The following is an 18,753-nucleotide window of genomic DNA, read 5'->3' as shown; positions in this document are numbered from 1 at the left end:
GGACTTCATTGACTCTCTCAACTTGTCCATTAGCCTGTGGTGATGCTGTCGCTACTTTTATATGATTAACATTACATTCCTTAATAAAATCATCGAACTCTTTTGAGGTGAAGCAACTGCCTCTATATGATATTATATTCTTGGGTCTACTATATACTTTGAAGTATTCTTCCAGTGCTTCGATTGCTTCACTTGATTTCGTACTCTTTGTGGCAAATAACCGCACAAATTTAGTACAGGTTAATAATTTCGTTGCTTTCCAATTTATTTAGGTTATTTATTTAGTTAGGTTGATTTATAAGTATTAGACATCTACCGCTTTAGCATTGCGTGTAGTGCCCTTTTGAGTTCTTTTTGATACTGCTTTCGCACACGTGGGTGCGGATTTCAAGCTTATCGAGCTCAAGCTGCTATCAGCTGCAATATACAAGCTTTGTGGGACCAAAGCCTCGAGTGATAACTGTAGAGCTGGATATCACCTGCGATCTGCGCAAGCTTTGGAGTCTTAAAGCTTCATATGGTAACTTACATGCATCTATTACGACTAATATGTGTTTCATTTTGCTATCTTTACTATGTATCGGTCCATAGTGATCTATATGTAAATATTGAAACGGGTTATCTCCTTTGTGTATGGAGTGAAGAAATCCTTCTGTTTTCCTGATTTGTTTGAAAACGCTATACATTTTTTACAAGCTTATCAATTTCCTTTCTCATGCTGGGAAACCAATAATTTTTACCTATCAAGTCGGCTTACTTTGTCTATTCCTACATGCCCCATTTCATCATGATACTTAAATATTACTTTTTCTTCCATCTGTAAAATGCTGCGTTGGCATTCAAATTGGGAACGTAGGTTTTTAAATTGAGTATTCCGGCTTGACCGGTTGACTCGACTCGGGATCTAGGTTCGCTATGGGTCACAGGGGTGACTACTGGTGCGTATTCACCATGGTGACGTACGCGGCATCTCCTGCGGCTGCCAATTGCTCAAGTTTTCGTTGTCACTCATTTCAGTTTTTTTTACAGCAACTGTTTTCAATTTTTAAATAGTTCTATATTCCCTATTGTAGGACGCGATACTTGTTTTTTATGAGTGGGTGACTCCTAAAGTGTGTATGTGTATACCTGGATTTGAATCTCACCCGTTGTGTAGCAAATTTTACAATTCGTGATACTCACAATATTATCTGCAAGAATGAAAAAATACACATTAGGATACCATATGCTAGAGAGCCATCAATCTAGTAGCTCATTTATGCTGTCACTATTCCTCAAACTCTTGGAAGGGGTAACAATTTTCGGTTTTCGCGTTATTTATGCTGAGCGTGCATAATTGAAAATGCGCTTGTGCATGTATTTCATATTTCTCCCTTCACCCCTTTTATGCGTTGATTCTGTCCTGCATTGTTGTTTTTTAGGAATTTTTGTTTCTTTTACCTCAACCGTCTGACTAAGCATATTCTCGTCTTCAAAGACCATAGTGGTCAGTGCTGGTGTAAGGTTTAATTTAGTATCAGCCAAGAATATGAAGCGATCGGACGGAAATTTCGACCCAACTGTGCAAACGGGAATAATTTATTGCGATTCCTCTTCTGATGACGAGAGCATGGTGGAGGAAATCATAGTTGCGGATTTGAGTTCTGAATTGTTCCCTCGGGTCATCAGAGGAGGGTCCCCCAGTTTTGATCAGAGTTACAATTTATGGGAGGATGACTTTGCCAGCTCAGGAATTACTGTGCCTGTTCCGGATGAAGATGAGGAAACAATCCCCTCTCCGTTCCCGAAGCCGATTAACGTTCCTGAGTTGATCATTCAGTTCAGTTTAATATTTTCAGTTGGGGTACTAGTTTTTGGGTTTTCAACCATTCGTATACTTTTACTTTTAGCAGTTCCTTTCTCAGAAGGAAGGTTTGGCCTTTCAGTCAAGAATGATCTTTTTCCGCCCTCTCTGCAGGAGGACTTGGTTTTTCAACCAGTCATTCAGCCAATCAAACGACTCTTTCCGCCCTCTCTGAAGGAGGACTTGGTCTTTCAACCAGTTATTCGTTTATCAAGAATGAACTCTTTCCGCCCTCTCTGAAGGAGGACTTGGTCTTTCAACCAGTCATTCAAGGAATGAACTTTTTCCGCCCTCTCTGAAGGAGGACTTGGTCTTTCAACCAGTCATTCGCTAATCAAAACGACTCTTTCCGCCCTCTCTGAAGGAGGACTTGGTCTTTCAACCAGTTATTCGTTTATCAAGAATGAACTCTTTCCGCCCTCTCTGAAGGAGGACTTGGCACGCGTTGGACTCAAATATCACCATCACCAGGTGAAGCATTTCCTGTTGGCCAAGGGGCCTAGATTATAATTTTTCGTGTTTTGTTCTTTCTTTATTTGGCATAGGTCAGGTTTGTGCCTGAGCAATTAATTATTTTACTTTACTACGCGTCTTGCTGACATGGCTTGCATTCAACTGTGGAGCTCTTCCTACTATTGTCTAGACCCGTAATGTTTCTAGATTCCCCCCGAAGGGTGGTTAGCGCTATCATGGCTTCTAGAAAAATTACGGGTCCCTGCTCGGGCGCCAGTTATGAGTTTCCATTTCCCTTATAGGGGAATTCTTACCATTTCCTTCCTTAGATACAAGGATTGGACTTGGGAAACTCGGGATTCTTACAGTGAGACACAACACAACACTCGATTTACAACGTTATAAGATTTTATTTAGTTGTAATTGACATGAGTAGTTCTACGTCTAAACTAAGACTGCTGGCTCTGTCGAGCATGGTCCTTTAAATATACCCCGAGATGCCCAAAGGGCGCTGGCTGCGGCGTCGTGCCGCAGTCGTGGCGTTGGGATCGTGTCAGAAGTGGGTCGCCGCTTCCGGTGAATTCTGCTTACCGGTAATATTCAAAGAATGGCTAAAAAGTGCTTATGCTAGAAAAGGGAAGTGAAGTACCTAGTGTGACCAACGGGGGTCGTCTTGGGTCACATATTTTGCTAGGGTCGCATAAACACTAGGAAACATAAGTTGCTTACTTGGCTAAGTGTGTTTACAGGAAATAAAAGACGTAGGTAGCTTAGTTGACTAAAAGATATGGGCCGCGATGCACGCGTGCTGTGGGTGGTCTGTTTGTGTTCCTAACATGTGTGAAAGGTGTGTGTATAGTGTTGGTGTTCCTAACGTGTGTGGAAGGTGTGTGTATGGTCAAGGGATGGTGTCACTTAGAGGGTATTTTGCCCGATGCTCGTTCAGGCGCTTCTAGTAAAATGTGTTGATCGAGTCCCGCTGTGATGGGAGAAGCCGGGGTGCGGGGCATGGTCTGATAATTCAAGGACAAGGTGTCCCAGGGGTGCTGGTTGTATGAGAGGAGGTCTCGTGTGAGGATGAGTGTGCTAACTTATATATGTCATTGTTCGTGACCTTGCCATTTGAGCGTTTTGGGAGCTATATGGTATAGTGGTACAAGCCTACATGCAAAATTTCAACCCTGAAGCTCTAACGGTCTAGGAGTTCGCGTTGATCCAGGCGGACGGAAGGCCTAAACATGAAGTACCAAAGATCTTGGTGTTTTTCATTATATTGTATTAAGTAATGTTCCAATTTTATGTTTTTTGATAGAAATAGTGAAAAAAAGTTCACACGTACCAAATATTTGTAAGAGAAGTTGAGTTTGTGTGTATAGTGAACTTGCTACGATTATAAGAGATTACTCTTAATAACATTTCCAAAAAAATGTTAACTGTGTAGTTTTTTGGGCTGTTGTTAATTATTTATGAAAAACTTAAAAATTAGTGCACAAATATTCCAGAATATGTACATATATTTATGAATATAAAGATAAGTTTAGTTTATTTGTAATAAAAATCAAAGAAACAATTTTTTTGCATCGATAAGCAAAGATTAATATTACATTTTCGGCATATAACCTGCGTCTCGGAAGGGCATCCTGTATTTTTACAAGTCTTCTTGCCGTTGATTTGTAACAAATATTCAGGAAAATTTCATCAGGCGGTAAAAAAATCCTTTTTTCCGTAACATTTTTCTGAGAATTTGCGAGAGGACTTCCAGGTGCTTTGACATCGTTTTTTGATGTACAAAGCACTTTTGCAACTTGTGTTCGAAAATTAGCAGTTGATATTCGGGATCTTTGGGGTCCGGCTTGTTAATTTTGTGAAACAATATATGAGCATTTACTATTGCAACATCAAGCAAATGTGTGAATACTCGATTTGTATACTCTAAAGTTTTCCAAGAAATTTTGTATCGTCCTATGAGTCCATCTATGTGATCTACGCCACCCATATGCATGTTGTATTCATTTATTGAATTGGGACAATCAATATCAACAAATTTTTTTTCTGAGCGCACAAATCGTGTGACAGTGGTTTTCGAAGGCACTTCATTTTGAAATGGCTTAACGCCAACATAGGTGGATGCAAGGCGGACTGATTTATTGTCCTTCCATACCGTTAATGAAATGTCAACTTTTGCTGCTGAGCCACAAAATTCTGTAGAGTACCCACGTTGAAGTTTCTTTAAAAGATTATCTGAGCGTATTGTCCCCCAAGAATAAATTCCTAGTGATCGCAGATAAACAAGTAGTGGTAGCGATGTATAAAAGTTGTCAAAAATTATTATGTGGTTTTTGAATTTAGGCACTATACTGGACAGTCGAATTACTATGTTTGAAGAAGCACCAAGATCTGGGGTTCCCGGAAGAATAACATTATCCCCTTGTAAGGAAGCTCTGGCTGGGGTACAGTTCTCAGTCCCAAAGTCCCGTCTACAGAACATTTATTTGATCTGGAGACCTTGATGAGTATTAGGATATGAGACTGAAGGGGAGGAAAGGGAAGGGAAAGGGGTAGGAGGAGAGTCCAAGAGGAGTAGCAACGACTGATCTTGTCTTCCAAGCGAAGCCCGCTTGGCCAAGATCCGTTGCCTCTTAGACTGGGAAAGGGAAGGGTGAAAGGAAATGTTAGTGGGGTTATTAGAAAGGGATGGTGAAGAGGAACTGCAACGACTGATCTCGTCTGCCAAGCGAAGCCCGCTTGGCCAAGATCCGTTGCCTCTTCACCTTGAGTGACTGAGCCTGGAGATCAGCGACTGACTTCGTCTGCAGGAGAATAACTCATCCTGCCGAAGTCCGCTGATCCTTCGGCTCCACTCAAATAGTTAAGTGGCCAAGGAAAAGGGAACGGAAAGGGTGGACATAAATTTGGTGACAAATAAAGAAATAATGCTCGGTGTGTTAAACGATAATAGTATAGAGTTTATTAATAATTAACTAATTCTAAACATCTTTTGTAATATGGGTCCCTACCGCACTCAAGCAAAAAGAGGGGATCGTAGGACATGGGCTCACCTGTTACTCTTTGCCTCTCACTTGATGGTTGCCTATGGTTCTATGTCCTTGCTTTCTGCTGCTGGTTGCTCACTTTTTAAACTTTACACTCTTGTTCAAACCCACCCTTGCTCTGCCTACTTATGTCCTAACGGTGAAAACATACGATGCGTCTTGTGCTTTGGCACGCGTCATGATCGCCGTCTCTCTCTTTCACTTTCGATTTTCTCATGGTCTCTTTAGCGTCGGCATGCAGCGCAGCGTCCGCTGTCGGGAGGTTGTTCACTCCGTGATTCGTCGACGCTGCAGCCGCATCAAGACGATAGCTAGAAAGAGAGGGAGGCGTCGATCGAGGGTATTGACTATCAGAAAAAAAGAACTGCAGTTAGTTTTGATGTTGGGATATTTAATGTGCCCTCTATGGGCGTATCAAAAATAAACGTAAAAATGAAAAGGGGCCCTACATGGGCGTAGTTTAGATTACTGCGATAATGTGACTCATCACAACCTGCACCAATAATACTTCAAAGCTATAGCAAAAACCAGCCGAATCGCATAGGACGAATAGTTTTATACCCCATTTGTGGGGCTTATCTGGCATATGCTGTCGAAGAAATGAGTTCATTTTTGTTGCGCACATCTGTTCTTCTACACATAGATGCTGGGGCAATGGTACTGATTGAAATTTTTCATTGAAATGTTTAATAAGAGGAGTATAACTGATCAGAGTCATCTAAACCTTTGCAAGGCATAGTGCTATTATCATTAAAATGAAGGTTGCTTCGGATTTCATCAAAAGGATTTCTTGACATTGTGTCTTATATAATTTTAAGCGCATACTCGCTCCAATATGAACGGATACTTGGATAGTGAAATACTGACATATAAATTAGAATACCAAGCAATTTACGCAATTCCAAGTTGTTTGTTGTGAAGGAGGTCCTAATGTTTTTTTTTAGAAGCGTAAAGGTTAGTTTGGTAAACAATGTGCGATAGAATTTCATCATTTACGAAATATTCAAAGCATTTGGATGGAGTGTCCAGGATCAGAAATTTCTTCATATCGGGATCACAAAATTTGATCGACGATTTATCCAAAACAAGATTTTTTTGACGCCATAGTATCTTTTTAAATGCTTCTGATCTCGGGTCAATGATTTATTATTGATTTATTGATTTTATGATCTGTCAAGTTCACTATGCGATTCACCTTGAATAAGAGAAAGCGGAAGGCGCTTCCGTTTCGGGGTCGAAGAAGCACTTGATGAAGCATTTAAAGATGATGGTGACAACATTGAAGCTGTGCTGTTACCAAAGCAAATCTGTGATGCAAGTGCTGATTCTGACATATCAAGAACATCGTTAATTGAGACATCAATTTCCAAAACTGCCGTAACTAAAAGAATCTTCATGTAAATCGTCTAAATTTTCTTATTCGTTATCCGTTTCACCATTAAATTCATCGTCGGAAAGCGATGACAGTTTAAGCTGTTTTTTTGCGGTTCATTGCTGAAATATTTGTGTTCTGATTAACCGTTTTCATTAGAATTGCTCGTATTTAAAACTTACATTATCAAATTTTTTTTCACTAGGTGTCCCAAAACCGCCTCTAGGCGGGCTAACTTTGATCTCAAGTAAAAAGCTTATGGACACTTTTTCTTATGAGTTTAATCACTTTTTATACCATACATCCATAGGGTAAAATGGTATATTAAAGTCGCCAAAATGTATGTAACAGGCAGAAGGAAGCATCTCCGACCCCACAAAGTATATATATTCTTGATCAGGATCAACAACCCAGTCGATCTAGCCATGTTCGTCCGTCCGTCCGTCCGTCTGTATGAACACGCAGATCTCGGAGACTATAAGAGCTAGAGCCACCAAATTTGTTATGTAGACTCGTGTGGTATTTTAATATATAGAGTTAATTGGAAATTCGGCCACGCCCCCAGAAATTACATAAAACTGTTTTTCTTAAAAAGTATAACAGATAGAGACATCAAATTTGGTTTATATACTCGTTTAGTTAGCGCGCAGAAAATAATTGTTCCAACTTTTTGCCACGCCCCCTTCCGCCCCCGGAATTTACAAAAAACTGATTTTCCTAAAAACTATAACAGCTACCGACATTAAATTTGGTATATAAGCTAGCTTAATAGACGCGCAGATATTGACTATTTAAAAATTTTGCAACGCCCATTTCCGCCCCCGCAAATTAAACAAAATTGATTTTCTCGAAAACTAACAAAGCTAAAGTCACCAAATTTAGTATGTATACTGGCTTAGTATGCGCGCAGAATATATATATTTTAATATGTTGCCACGCGCACTTCCGCCTCCATAATTTAGAAAAAACCGATTGGCTCTTGCAATTTTGTGAGCATTGCAATCAAATTTGGCAGACTAATTAATCTTATCTATTTCTACCAAATTACCAAATTTTGAAAAAAATTGAAATCGGACCAGAAACATGCAAAATATGCGTATGAACGGCACCATAGTCATGGATTCAGGCGACGGACTCCTCAAAGAATTAGTTCACGCAAACATGACGAAATTTCAAGTTATGGCTTTAATTCCAAAAAAAAGGGTTTTCATGATTAATTTTCTAAGAAACTACAAAATAAAGATATGCAAAAAGATATAGCAAAATAAATTTAAATACGATAATTAGAACAAATATACATTCAAAAATTCATAGTAATTCAAAAGAGATTTGGGTTATGTGGCCGCGTGTGCCAGTTGGCAATGAAACAAATATTTATAGTATATACAGTGCCGCTCAACTGAATAGGTTTGATTTCATTTTTAAACTTAAAACTTAATATCTTTATAACGAGAACTCGGATTTAAACAAAATAAATTTTGTTAAGTAAAACAATTAATTATTTATAAAATACAAACATTTTTTTTCTCTTGGGTTTGGTTTTTATATTTTTTTTATTATATTTTCAAAAACATAACTGAAAATTTATATTTTTTTTGGCTCAAGTGAATAGGATTGACCCACAAAACTATAAAAAAAATTATTCACAGCAATATTTCATGGCACTTGGTAATATAAATAATAAAAGACACTATTTATTTAATAATTAGTATGAACACCCTTATTCTTAATTATTTAAAACATTCGAGTTGATAAGGAATCGTAATATTTTTCAATTTCACTCAGTGAAATAGTTGACCAGGCTTTTTTAATCGCTTCAACTAGGGTCACCGAGTCTTGAAATTGTCTTCCTCCTTCATACACTTTCCTGGATAAAAGTCCCCAAATATTTTCGATAATATTTATGTCTGGGGAGTATGGCGGCCACTCGAGCAAGTTGACATTCTAGTCCTTAATCCACTGTTTTGTTACCCGGGCTGCATGGATGGAGGCGTTGTCTTGTTGGTACGTCCATTGAATAGGTCCAAAAATTTCGGAAAACTGGGGAAAAGCCTTTTGGAGCACAGTTTTGTAGACATTCGCATTCATCTTTGATGAAACAAACTGCAGCTCACAAGTTCCATAAAAAGATATGGCTCCCAAACCATTACGCCTCCTGTACAGGAGTAATGATGATTCAAAAAACTTTCCTCTTTTCGTATATCGGGAAAATAATAGTTATAGCCATCCGGCCCGTCGAGATTGAACTTTTTGACCTTTCGTGCATCATAAAGAGTAGGTTTTTTTTATATTTTTAATCTCTTTAAATATTTAGCACTCCGAATAACTCGTTTTACCGTTGCCAAAGTAGCATTTACACCGCATTCAACCCTAATTTGACTGGCAGAGAGGTGGGAATTAGAAGCAGTTCGAAGGATTAGTCGCCTCTCTGATGCCGTTGTACCATATTTTTTTCCTCCTTTCATTTTTTTCTCGTAATCTGCTTTATTACGAAGAAAATAGCTTACCACGTTTTGGCTTCGACTAATTTTCTTTGCTATTTTATTATGTTTTAGGCCAGATTCAATATAGCCTTGAATTTTACCTTTTTTAAAATCGGTTAAAGATTTTCCGCGACCCATATTTTAAGAAAATGGTAGCAATTACTTTAAATTTAAGTTAACCAAAGAAATTATGTGTTTTCAATCACGCAGTCAATCAAAAAGTGAAGTCAAAGTTGTCAAACCTAATCAGATGAGCCAAAAATAGACCACACATTTAGCGAATTTCACGATGAAAGCAAAATTCTGAATTACCTTTGCATGGAACCCATTTTTTTGTCCTATTATAAGTAACCAAATGAGAGTTCAAAACAAAAAAGAAAGAATGAAAAAATGTCATAGGAACGAAGAGAGAAGAAAAAATAGAAGAAATATTTTTCAAACCTATTCAGTTGAGCGGCACTGTACATGTGTGTGTTAACTCACGATTTATCCAACGGTGCGATCTCTGGGCACATCGATGCCTCAGGGACTTGCTGTATAATTTAGTTATCAGAAAAATTAAATGCAACAAAGCCAATCTCAACGCATTACATACCCATTAGGTTTCCCACTAAGGAAAACTGATTTTACTTAACCAAATAGGGACTTAATTTTAATAATAATATCTGAAGATTCGTTACGTTACTTAAACTAATAATTCATTTAAATTTTCTTTTAGATCAGCAAAATTTACGTTAATAAAAGAGAGAAAAAAAAGAGGGCGTCTAACGGCTAGACACGATAGAAGTGAAACCTTCCGTAAAACAAACTGAGAGAGAATGAGACGAAAGCAGCATTAGGAGCGGGATAATTATAGGTTCATTATAATATTGCTATAAAGGTCATATTTTTTATTTTCTTCATTTTATTATTTTCTTCATTTTATTATTATTATTCATCCTCAATGTTTTCAATTTCAACAAATGATACGAGTGGCTTATGATAGCTAAAATATGATACAAATGCTTTGGTTTCGATGTTGTCAACATATCTTTGAAATACCGCGTCAATTGTTGTTTTTGATCGTGTTGTTGATTCAGTGCGATTGTTACACATTTTTAAACTGAATGTTGTATTGAGAAAGTCAATTAAAGGAACCGCTGTGTCCAATGCAAAATTTACGTAAAAATCGCCACTTAAAATCATTGGAACTTTATCGTAATCTTTTCTAAGTATCCGCGATACTTCTGGTGTATACTTTATTAAATTTTGATGAATGAATTCCGTGATGCTATTTATTGATTGATTGGGTGAAATATAAATTGCCACAATTAAAACTGTTTTTCCATTGCTCAATCTGGTTTCGCATGCACATATTTCTCCCACTTTAGAGAGCTGAACAGACAGTGATACATTTTTATTTACTTTTTATACCCTTGCAGAGGGTATTGTAAAATTGGTCAGATGTTCGTAACGCACAGAAGGAGGCGTTTACGACCTGAGAAGCTGAGTTGATATAGACATGTCCATCTGTCCGTCCGTCTGTGCGTATGCGTTTTACTCAGCCGTCTTAAGAGCTATCGGGATGAAATCTTTTTTTGGGGTTTTTTATTACCCGGGTAAGATAAAGTATGAAAATCTTTAGGATCGGACCACTATATCATATAGGTCTAGAAGAAAACATTTTGCGGACATGGCTATATCAACTCAGCTTCTCATGCTGATCAAGAATTTATATACTTTATGGGGTCGTAAACGCCTCCTTCTGTGCGTTACGAACATCTGACCAATTTTACAATACCCTCTGCAAGGGTATAAAAAGTAAATAAAAAGTAAATAAAAATGTATCACAAAAAAATATATAAATATATAAAAAGCATTATGAATAAAAAGCATTATGAAAAACTTCGACCAAGCTGGGAGTCGAACCCCGGCCGCCCGATCGCCAAGCGAGCACACTAACTACAGAACTCGACGGCAATTTACAAAGTGTGGTCGAAGTTTTTCATAATGCTTTTTATTCATAGTGCTTTTTATATATTTGCATCTCATTCTCTCGCAGGCTAAATACTATTAGATCTATATGTGTCTCTGTTTAGTGTCGCTTTTTCGTTTCATCGAGTCTGAAATCACTAACAACGATTCTAAAGAAGTTTTCACTTCAAAAAAGTATGAAAAGGTGTTGCCGTGGTGCAACAAAAAAAAAGTAGTATCCAAACCAAAGGGCTGCTACGCCATACTTTGCGTACAGATGAAACAAGAAAAGGTAGCAGAACTACTACTAAGTATGCATATGCATAAATGAAGTAAGTAAGTCGTCTCGCCGACTTGGGTATACCATACACCAGGTGAAACAAATATTTAAAATTTCGAAAACCAAATGTATGTCTATTAAATTGTTTTAACATGCCTCATACCATATGCTATCTCGCTCACTCTACAAACACACGAGCACTCTAGCGCCGCCTCTAGCCAACGGCCAATTCTGCCCTTATGGATCAAAATACGTTCATACGTATATTTTGCATGTTTCTAGTCCGATTTCAATCTGGTAGTATGATAGAAATAGATAAGATTTATTAGTCTGCCAAATTTGATCGCGATGGTTAAAAAATTGCAACAGCCAATCGGTTTTTCCTAAATTATTGAGGCGGAAGTGGGCGTGGCAACATATTAAAATATATGTATTCTGCGCGCATACTGCGCTAGCTTACATACCAAATTTGATGTTTCTATCTGCCATACTTTTTAAGAAAAACAGTTTTATGTAATTTCCGTGGGCGGAAGGGGGCGTGGCAAAAATTTGAAACAAACTCGATAAGCGTACATACTACACGAGACTGCATACCAAATTTGGTGGCTCTAGCTCTTATAGTCTCCGAGATCTAGGTGTTCATACGGACGTACGGACGGACGGACGGACGGACAGACGGACATGGCTAGATCGACTAGGTTTTTGATCCTGATCAAGAATATATATACTTTGTGGGGTCGGAGATGCTTCCTTCTGCCTGTTACATACATTTTGGCGACTTTAATATACCATTTCACCCTATGGGTGTATGGTATAAAAAATCGAAAAAGTAGAAGATCTGGCTCAAATTGGGTGTATAATGTTGTATAAATTTCATCACCAGACTATTTTAGCCTGGCCCATGGTGATGATTATGGATAAAATGGAAGGTGATAAAATAAATCCGAGGCTCGCTGGTGTCTTAGTTATTGAAAGAGGTCTCTTTTTGTTCCAACGAAGAAAATATCAGCGATTGGGCTGGGGTACATTCAAACAAATTGTCCCAAAGAAAATGAAAAATCCAAGGCTGCTTGAAAGCCAAAAGTTGCTTCGTCGACGCCACGCGACCGAAATATAAACTTTATCTGAAATATAACGGGGTTTAAATTCTAATATTTTCACTAAATTAAATGTTATGGTGATATAATGGTGATATATTCTTCGAATATTCACTAATATTTTTATTCACTTTCAAACAAATCAAACAAATTGTCCCAAAGAAAATGAAAAATCCAAGGCTGCTTGAAAGCCAAAAGTTGCTTCGTCGACGCCACGCGACCGAAATATAAACTTTATCTGAAATATAACGGGGTTTAAATTCTAATATTTTCACTAAATTAAATGTTATGGTGATATAATGGTGATATATTCTTCGAATATTCACTAATATTTTTATTCACTTTCAAACAAATCAAACAAATTGTCCCAAAGAAAATGAAAAATCCAAGGCTGCTTGAAAGCCAAAAGTTGCTTCGTCGACGCCACGCGACCGAAATATAAACTTTAACTGAAATATAACGGTGTTTAAATTCTAATATATTCACTAAATTTAATGTTATGGTGATATAATGGTGATATATTCTTCGAATATTCACTAATATTTTTATTCACTTTAGCCAAATATGTAAATTAAACACTTCCTTCACTCACGGCTTAAAAAAATGCATTTTTATTTATAAAGTCACTTTTATTACAATACAGTATGTTTTAATTATAACTGAAAGATGCTGACTTTGGTGAGCGAATTCGGCGGAGTTTAAGCGAAGTTACCGGTTGGTTTGTACTTAGGCTCAAGACTGACTTGCTATGGTTCAACTATGTTGGATGAAGGCTTGGGTGATCGACGTCGTCGCAGGCGGCGGCGTTGGCTGAGTCCAATAGTCCACTTTAAGTGCGTGGGACCATTCTTTGTTTACACAAGTGTTCAGGACCATTCTTTGTTTATTGCCGAAATTTGTGGCGTGATTCTGCGTATGCACCGAACCCGACACCATTCTTCTAGGGCCTGGGAAAATGGGGTGCAGGCTTATTGTTTATCCTAGCGATCGGACTGTTACTTGAGATTGGCGATCATGCGACAAATGGGCATGTGACGATTGAGTGGGGTTGACCAATGGGTATTGCATGTGATGATGAAATAGGGTCGGCCAATGGGCATGCGGTTAATGGGAATGTGTTGACGGACTTGGGTTTATGGCTTCTATGTTATGGTATGAGTTGTGATAGAAGTGCTTAACTTGTATATTACTGCCTTGTGCAGTCAGCGTACTTTTTAATGATGATGTAATATGCACGTGTTTCACAGCCATAGGTGTATATAAATATATATATATATATATAGCTATATATCAGATAAATTTGAATATCCTCAGCACCCCGGACAATGACACTGACTCATTGGCAACGGTGGAGAGCGCACTACAAGACGCCTCTGACCTTGTCCCACACGTCGAGGTCCCCATCAACGTATTCAAGAATCAGTTTGTCCTTGACCCGGCTCGGTCAGACTATTTGCAGACGCATTGTCTCACCGCATGCCGGCTTCACTCGGCACTTACTGCCCATCAGAACTTTTACCACATCAGAATTGGACACGGTCCTGGAAGCTTACCTTAGGCCATTCCTAATAAACGGAATTAAAATCCCGGATACGCATCTGCAACTTTTGCGAACGTGTTACCTCCAATCGTTCACAAGCTACAAACTTCGCGTCACGCAAAGACTGGTGACCGATTTTACTGATGACGACGGGTTTGCGGAGTCATCACTGAGGAACATGAACATGAAGGGCATGAGTCCTTTCTATGAAGAAATTCCAATGAAATAAGACTTCAGCTATTAGAGCGGGTCTATTTCCCAAAAATGGCGAGCAGAATCAGAAATTTTGTGCAAAACATGCAAGCTGCATAAATACGACCGACACCCTAATCAACCATTACTGGAACCTACCCCAATTCCAACATACCCGTACGAAATTCTACATATAGACATCTTCGCGTTGGAAAAACAAAAATTTCTCAGCTGCATTGACAAATTTTCAAAGTTTGCCAAGCTATTCTCGATAGAGTCAAAATCAGCCCTCCTCCTGCGCGAAAGGTTAGCGGAGGTGCTGCACTATTTCACGGCACCCAGAATCTTGGTAATGGACAACGAACGAGGGCTCCTTTGCCCCACAGTCCTCAATTACCTTAAACTGCTGGATATAATCGTATACCATACCCCCACCCAACGGAGCGAGGTCAATGGGCAAGTGGAACGATTTCACTCAACATTCCTCGAAATCTATAGATGCCTTAAGTCCGAGTTCTAAACCCTCAGAGTATCCGAACTCGTACCCATAGCCGTCGATAGATACAACAATTCAATTCACTCCGTTATCGGGAAAAAGCCAGTTGACATTTTCCTAGACAGGACGTCTAGGATGAATTATCAAGGCCTGACAGATTTTAGGCGCAATACTCTAGAAGATATAAGCGGCCTTATACAATCTAAATAGGAGGCAGTTATCCGCAGACGAAATAAGGGGAAAAAGAAGCAGGTTGAGTTCAAACAAGGGGAAGAAGTCTTTGTTAGGAACAAACAAATTCAGGGGAAAGAGAAAAACTTATTCAATATTGAAGAAGTACAGGAGGATAGAAGGAAAATATAAAACAAAATCGGGAAAGGTATTTCATAAGGCCCACCTAAAATCTAAGACAAAAAATAAATGGATAGGAAATCGCCGCGTCTCATTAACCTTTTTCCGCAAAGACAAAAATATACAAAAAAAACGAAAATACAAATAAGAAAAAGATGCAAGCAAACATAAAACAACAAAAAAAATATCAAAGAAGCTAACGTCGGCTATGCCGAAGTTTATATACCCTTGCAGTCCTTGGTAATAAAAATTTTACATGTTTGCTTTCTGCAACTCAATTCATTAATATACAAACAAAACAATTTTACTCTCTATTTTACAATTTGTTCTTCTTCTTCCCTCATTCCTAAAGCAAAGCAACGCACGCATACACATACAGTTTATGTAGTGTTGCGTCTGTGTGTGTGCATGTACTCTGTTGATGACGAAAGACGTAGTAGACAGCAAGCAGCGCTGCCAGCAGAGCTGGGAGCAGAGCCGATTGTTATATTGACTGTAAATTTCATAGCATACTCCAATTTTTATGAAAATGTTTCTTCTAGAGCTATATGATATAGTGGTCCGATCCTTATGGTTTTCATACTTTTTTTTGCCCGGGTAATAAAAAACCCCAAAAAAAAATTCAGCCCGATAGCTCTTAAGACGGCAGAGTAAAACGCATACGCACAGACGGACGGACGGACGGACGGACAGACGGACATGGCTATATCAACCAGCTTCTCGTGCTGATCAAGAAATCGACGCTGCAGTACGTCCATGAATTCTCTGTCCAAAATCTGAGGAAACTATACGATGTATCGAGAAGGCTCCAGATATCGCTATTAACAGACCATTGGAACTGTATGTGTTGTCATCGTGCTATACATTGCCTGGAGGAAGATAACATCCACGAGAGGCCTGGCGATACCACAGAAGGCCAACCCGTCGTCTTCACCCTAATCTGCGGGACGCAGATGTTCGGAGGGGGAGCAGTTAACTCCATGAACTCCGCGAGTGCCCACAAACATCATCCCCTCACACAAACTGCTGGCTCAGCAGAAAGGATGGAGAAGCAGACATACCAACCGCTTGCGCGAGAGCCAAGGCGGTGACACCGGATGCGCGTGCGACCGTTGGACGGTCATTCGTATCTGTAAATTTCGTGGGCGTATCTCAAATGTTTTATTTTTAAATGAATTTTGATAAAAAGCCCCAAAATTCGGACCCGGCAAAAAAAAGACACATTTGCAAATCTTGTAAAATTGATTGTACGCCTTTCGATCCTAAGAAAAAGTTTTACCTCTAGTGATTAATATATACTAAAATAAACTGTATACTACAAATTGTCAATTTGGACCCAGGGTCCAATTTGGACAATCGATCACGGAAGTCAAAATATTGCGGAAACCATTCAACAGATTGCTGAAGAGTGGAATATTTTTCAGAAAATAATAACTATTGTAACAGCCAATGCAAATTCCATGATCAAAGCATGCGAAATACTCTCAAAAAAACATTTGCCTTGCTTTGCGCACACTATTATCTTGCTGGTTCAGGATCTTTTGTCTTTCGAAAGTGTGAAAGCGTTACTACGCACTGTAAAACAAATTGTAACATTTTTAAAAGCAGCACGATTGAATATGCGAAACTAAAGCAAAACAGGGAAAAACCACATAGCCTAATTCACGAAGTTTCAGCCCGATGGAATAGCGTATTTTGTTATTGACTGCGTCCTTCTAAATTGTTCAAAAGCGCCATTACCTTTAAGGAACGAGCAATGTGAATCCATCGCAGACTTATGCGAAATCCTAAAGCCTTTTGATGACGTGACGAAAAAAGCATCAGCTATAAAGGCAGTATTAGTATCTTTAATAATACCAGTGTTTTTGCACTTAAATCAAAAATGACCAATCGGTGTTGGCTTCGAATCGTGTTTGTTTTTAATGAATCGTCTTAAAGTAAGACTGTCACACCATGAGACCAGAACAGTTCCACGCTTGGCCACAATGTTGGAAACCAGGATTAAAAAATAAGGTTTCGGAAATGCTGCCAACGCTCAACAAGCCTCTGCAGCTTTAGAAGGCGAAGTTTGCCAGTCTCATAAACGCTGACGAAAATCACCCACCAATCGAGGAACCAAAGCAACTTGAAAATATTCTACAATTTCTGTCTGATCGAATTCGGCAAAAACAACGAACTGGTAGATCTGACGCCATTGTAACCATGAGACAATACCTCGAGCAGCGCAATGCGGATCAGGATATTGACCCATTGGAATATCCCATAAATATTTCACGCTAATGTGTGACTTTTTATAAATATGACTCTTTAAATTTTTGAAGCTTTTCAGATTAATTCCGTGCAATTTAAGTAAGTTGCACAGTGCGCCTACAAGTATCTTTGCGTTCCAGCCAGCTCGACGGAGTCTGAAAGAACGTTTTGTAAAATAATTGGAATAAAAACAAGAACATGTGGGTTCTTAAGAAGGAAAATTATTTTTGAATCTCATGGTGTTGCCCTATTAACCTCCAAGAGTTACAAATACCGAATATTTTGTTGAGTTTTTAGCTATAAGGTTAAATATTTTGTAAGTTGGATCTAAAATAGTTTGAGAAATTTATTTTTTTGAGTTTTTAGCTATAAATTTAAATATTTTGTGAGTTGGAATTGGAATATTGTTGAGTCTTTATCTATAAGGTTATATATATTTTTAGTTGTATCTTAAATAGTTTTAAGTGTAACATAAACCGAATATTTAGTTTTCACTATAACAACTTTTAGTATAAGGTTGAATATTGCGTCCTTTGTTCCATGTCTTAGTTTTACTTTAATTTACTTGAAGTTTAAATCAAGTCTTGAAACAAATTTGGTTTATATTATTTTGTTTTTATACCCTTGCAGAGGGTATTATAAAATTGGTCAGATGTTTGTAACGCATAGAAGGAGACGTTTCCGACGAAAAGTATATATATTCTTGATCAGCATGAGAAGCTGAGTTGATATAGCCATGTCCGTCTGTCCGTCCGTCTGTGCGTATGCGTTTTACTCAGCCGTCTTAAGAGCTATCGGGCTGAAATTCTTTTTCGGTGTTTTTTATTACCCGGGAAAAATAAAGTATGAAAACCATCAGGATCAGACCACTATATCATATAGCTCACGAAGAACTAGAAGAAACATTTTCATAAAAATTGGAGTATGCTATGAAATTTACATATGTGATAATATTGGATATAAAACCCCAGATCCCAAAATTTGAATGTAATCGGATAAATATAACACAAGTTACAGTCAATATATAATCGGCTCTGCTCCCAGCTCTGCCGGCAGCGCTGCTTGCTGTCTACTACGACTTTCGTCATCAACAGAGTATGTGCATGCGTGCGTTGCTTTGCTTTTGGAATGAGGTAAGAAGAACAAATTGTAAAATAGAGAGTAAAATTGTTATGTTTGTATATTGATGAATTGAGTTGCAGAAAACAAACATGTAAAATTATTATTACCAAGGACTGCAAGGGTATATATCGGCATAGCCGATGTTAGCTTCTTTGATATATTTTTTTTTAATTTTGAAAATGTAAACTTAAAAGAAAAATTTTATATTCCATTTCCGATAGTACTATCGATAGTATCGATTGTTTTCACCATCGATGAACGGACCATC

Source organism: Drosophila willistoni, unplaced genomic scaffold (genome assembly GCF_018902025.1).
Source record: "Drosophila willistoni isolate 14030-0811.24 unplaced genomic scaffold, UCI_dwil_1.1 Seg151, whole genome shotgun sequence".
Taxonomy (NCBI): Eukaryota; Metazoa; Arthropoda; class Insecta; order Diptera; family Drosophilidae; genus Drosophila; species Drosophila willistoni.
The sequence above is the reverse complement of the archived record's forward strand: the minus strand, read 5'-3'. Positions refer to the sequence as shown.